The 4,956-nt window shown below is 41.5% G+C and overlaps 1 pseudogene; it reads left to right on the plus strand.

The window, feature by feature from the left end:
• The first annotated feature begins 3,722 nt into the window (after positions 1–3,722).
• LOC118649559 lies at positions 3,723–4,605 on the plus strand (annotated as a pseudogene).
• Positions 4,606–4,956: the final 351 nt, after the last annotated feature.

Here is a 4,956-nt window from a genome sequence, read left to right on the forward strand (position 1 = left end):
ATTTCAAAATAGTAAACATCTCCCTCCTCCGCCAGAGCCAAAAGAGAGTCATTCTTGGCTCTTCATCGTGAGAACCTAGTGAGGTTCCTGCAGACAAAACAAAGCAAGTGGAGAGGCCCCTGAGGCACAGACCCCAGGACTTTCTCATGCTCAGGCTGGTCTGCACTTGGCCTCCAGCAACTTATCAAAAGTGCCATCTCAGTGTCCCTGCCAGCACGTGGCTCTAGTTCCTTCAGTGCAGGTCAGGAGACCTTGGATTTGCCTGTCTCCAGATCACGGGGTAGAGCTGTGTCCTGTGACCTTGATCTCTGATGGGTACAAGATAAGAAAGGCACTGATTTTCAGCTCAGTCAGCTTTTTTTGCTCTGAGGATGGGAGTGATGACTTCCAAGCTCTTAGTCATCAGAGCTGAAACTGGAAGTCCCTCTGTACATTCTATTGAATTAATGAATCACAAGGAACAGGTCTGAACAAACACTTGTGGAGGGAACACACTGGAGGGAAGGGTCATGGATGAAACCACGTCTGGCTAGGTGACAGGTAGAACACTAGGGAATACAATGGGATAACAGATATTTGAAGAAGGGTAAAAAGTTTAATCTCATTAATAAAGAGATACTTGTAGATTATGTTCAGATTACCTGCAGGTTTTGTGCATATTACCAGAGACACGGGAATAAACATAAAGTAAACCACAGTCCAGCTGGTCAGGACTGGTGTGATTGCTGACAACACAAGGTAACCAAGGGCGTGGCTCCCCATCAGTGTCAGATCCCAGGTGGCATGACTGCACTGCTTTTGTAACCTGGGGGAGTACAGTGGCCTGGAGGACACAGTAGTAAAACTGAGTAATGGTGGTAGGACGTAGAGTGAAAAGATAAGAGGGTGCATTGTACCTTCCTGGGGCGTGTGCACAGATCAGAGCTTCTCCTCCAAAAACTCCTTAAACTTCTTAACTGCCTTCTTACACTCCTCCTTCGGGAAATGAACGAATGAAGTTGGATGGCAGCAGGGCCTGGATTCCAAGGAGGCTCCTTGTCTCTGTGACCGCAGGAATACAAGGTGGCAAATACGTTCTGTGAAGAAAAACAGTTATTCATTTTGGTTTCAGTTTCCTTGTGCGTAAAGTTAGGAGGATTTTTATGGTCTATGAGTCTCCACTATTTTGTGAGACTGGTTTTAAGTAGATTGGTCCCAGCAGCATGAAGATTCACCCAGATTCCTTCTTTCATTTCAGAACAGCTAGTTCTCCATTCTTGAGTAAATTTTGTAGATAAAGGTTCTTGATTGCCTGTTAGCAGTTGGCTTCCATCCTGTTATCTTGGGCCACCTGTGACCATTCAAAAATGAGGATTTTCCATGTGGTTACTGACTCAACTTTAAAGCTGGGGAAATAATCAATAATCTTTAAGAGTTCTGAGAGGGTTTTTCCCTAATGCTTTATAATAAATATGAATGATTTTCAATATAATTGTTCTATCATTTCCCTCTCTCATTTCTTCCTAAATGTACTGTTTTTCTGACTATAAATAATACATGTTAATTTTTGAAAATGTGGAGAGTACTGAAAATGATACTATGGTATTTAATACACAAATAAAAATTATTAGTAAACCCACCACTCAGAGCTAATTGCTATTAATATGTGATATATTACTTTGTGGGCTATTTTCTATACATTAATATGTATACTTATTTTTTTTTAACAAAGTTGGGATATATTATATACTTTTTATTTCCTTTTTTTCACTTAATATTGAAATGTGGGGTGTGGGAGCAGATCTCCCCCTTGCAGGTTCTTGCCTTATAAAGTTTAAAGGACAAGATTCGTAGACTAAAAGGACTTGTTAGTAAAAGGGTGAAAAATTATTGGAAGCAAATACAGACTCTCACATAGAGAGGGGTTCTCAAGGGGGTGACCTACTACACTTATTTATTTATTTATTTTAAATATATTTTATTGATTTTTTAAAGAGAGGAAGGGAGAGGAAGAGGGATAGAAAGTTAGAAACATCAATGAGAGAGAAACATTGATTCAGCTGCCTCCTGAACACTCCCCACTGGGGATGCACCCTCAACCAAGGTACATGCCCTTGACCGGAATCGAACCTGGAACCCCTCAGTCCGCAGGCCAACGCACTATCCACTGAGCCAAACCAGCCAGGGCCTAAATTTATTTTTTATAAGGTTTATAAAGGCTGTAGTTCTTTGTCTCTTCATGCTTCCTTCTAATTCAACCCTTTCTTAATTTATGACCCTGTCTTTTTCTAATTGGTCATTCTTTTTTGAAGAATATCAATTCCAAAGTCTAAAACTCATGTGATGTTCCCTTCTTTCTCTTCCTCTTATCTTACAACATTTCTCTATCTCTTGTGAACATATGTTTCTCATTTGTCAGCATCTGTTGACATTTTTTTATTCTCTGTGAAAATATGTTTTTTTCCCTCATACTCTGTGATTTCTCTTTATTCTCTGTGAATGTATGTCTTTCTCTTCCCTTATTTTGTGTCACTTTTCTATTCTTTGTGAATGTATGCCTTCTGGTGGCTTCAAGCCCTCACCTATGCATTCTTCCCCCATGGACCCTCTTTATTCCTAAGACTCCCTAAACCTGCCTATTTTGTCCCTAAAACTCCTTTCAATATCATAGCATAAAAACTTTTTCATGTAATTAAATATTCTGTGAAATATAGTACAATGGCCTTTCTAGATACCATGTGTGTATTCACACTTTGTTGTTTTATACATATAATTATACTAGTGGCCCAGTGCACAAAATTCGTGCACTTGGGGCGGGGGAGTGGAGTTCCCAGCCTCGCCCATGTGCCCTGTCACAGTGTGGAAGCCCCGTGATCCATGGCCCCGAAGAGGTAGGCCCCGCCCACCCATCCAGGGCTCCTCGATGGATTGCCCCAAAGAGGTAGGCTAGAGCTGGGGGAGGCCTGTGGACCCCCAGCTGGGCCTGTGGCAGAGGGGCCTCTCCAAATGCCTGTGGACCCCGGGGTCAGCACAGGGGAGTTGGGACATGAGCCTTACGTCCCGGGCCCATTGCCGGGGGTGGGGACATGAGCCTCATGTCTCCAGGCCGGCACAGGGGGCGGGGATGCAGCCTGCTGATCGGTTTGCATGATGGCGTCCTGACCAATTTGCATATTATCCTATTATTAGATAGATAGTTACAGAGTGTTACATATTCAGTGACATATATTCAAATTATAAACAACCTTATGTAAGTCCAAGTAGCTCAATTTCTATATCAATGCATTATTATTTCATCAGTGTGACTTGCTGGGTAGACAATATGTGCCAAAATCATTAATGACTTTATGCATGTTAAAGTATTACTCTGAATAAATTTTTTACCACTTGACTTTTGCAAGCAGTGTATGACTTTGTTCATTTCACCTCAGGGTGCCCAAATGGATTTTATCTTAAAAACAAAATCTTGGATAATTTTGAATGTGGAAAGTGATACTCTAATAGTTACTCTCATGTGAATTTATTTGATTACTAGTGAGACTGGACATTTTCCCTCTTTTTTTCTGGTACAGAATAAAACTTCAGATAGAATTACAATTAGTTGGAGAGTTACACATTTTAGACTGGCTTTATGAATAAAACTTTTCATTTCTCAGCTCAGAGTCTGAGGTCTAGGAGGCAGGGACATGGTGGTGGTACTGCCAGTGCTCACGGCCCTGGCACCCCCGCTCCCCTAGCTGGATTTCAGAGCCCGTGAGGACCACCACCTGCAGCACATCAGTGACTGGGAGATGCCCTAAGACTTAATTTTGGAATCAGACCCTTCTGACCATTCAAGGCCAGCACAAATTTTCCTGATCAAAGCTCAAACGGACGAGTGAGAAGAGAGGAAGAGCAATCATTTAAACGATGTATCTCCAGGGCCACTTACTAGAAAGTATAGCTCATGCTCAACAATATCTCTAGATCACAGCCACAGCCAGCCAACCTGACCTTAGAACCCCAATATATTGTGGGACCTTAGCAATGTATTACCACATAAAGAACAGAAATGCAAATAGATCCTTGGATAGTTTTGATGGCAATAACATCCACTCACAGGAGTAAAGGTTCCAGAGGAATATATTAAGCATGATCCTGAACACCAATTTATTTACTGATCTATTTGTATTATTTTAGTGCCCACAGCTAACAGCTGACTGTGCAATAGTAACTTTGATTTAGTTAGAAAGGCTTTTAACTTATGCTCAGAGCTACATTTGTCCCTCTAACTGGAAAAGAATAGCTTTGGGAGCCATTCTTTTGCCTCCAAGGTTTGGGACAATCCGGCTGTATGGAATGTGGACTACTGCCAGATCCTCAGGAATAAGATGGAAAGGCATTTTTTTGGAGCTACTTCAGTTTAATATTAAAGTTCCTGCCAGTGTACTTTGACTTTTGCTCCTTAGCAGATGACAACCTGAATTTTCTATTTGCTCCTCTTAGCAAAGAAAGAGCACAGAACTTAGAGGCCATTTCTAGATTGTGTGAAGACAAAATCAAAGACCGCGTAGAGCTGCTGTAAGAAGGTCTTTCAGTGCTGACAATTCCACTGGTATTCAGCGCTCTAATACCATCCTCTCCTGAGGGACAAATGAGGCTTTGTAGCATCCTGAGCCCCTCACCTATGAGGACTGAAGAAATAGCATCACTCCTGCTCAAAAACCAGAAAAATTAGCATTTTCATCTAAAAGTCAGACATTGAATTCAACAGACTCATGGGCAGCAAGGACTATGCTCATAGGAAAGAATGGGGCCTTGTCAATGAAACACACTCCTTACTCCTTGTCCTTTTAAATGTAAACAGAGTTACATTTTAAAGGCAAAAGCTCCCAACCCACACACAGATACCTACTTATGATGCAGGCTGATAGCTGTCAGCCATGTGAGGTTTTTTTTAATTGAAGTTAAAACTTTTAGACTTTAAAGACACTATAT

The sequence above is a fragment of the Myotis myotis genome, unplaced genomic scaffold (genome assembly GCF_014108235.1).
Source record: "Myotis myotis isolate mMyoMyo1 unplaced genomic scaffold, mMyoMyo1.p scaffold_m19_p_3, whole genome shotgun sequence".
In the NCBI taxonomy this organism is placed as follows: domain Eukaryota; kingdom Metazoa; phylum Chordata; class Mammalia; order Chiroptera; family Vespertilionidae; genus Myotis; species Myotis myotis.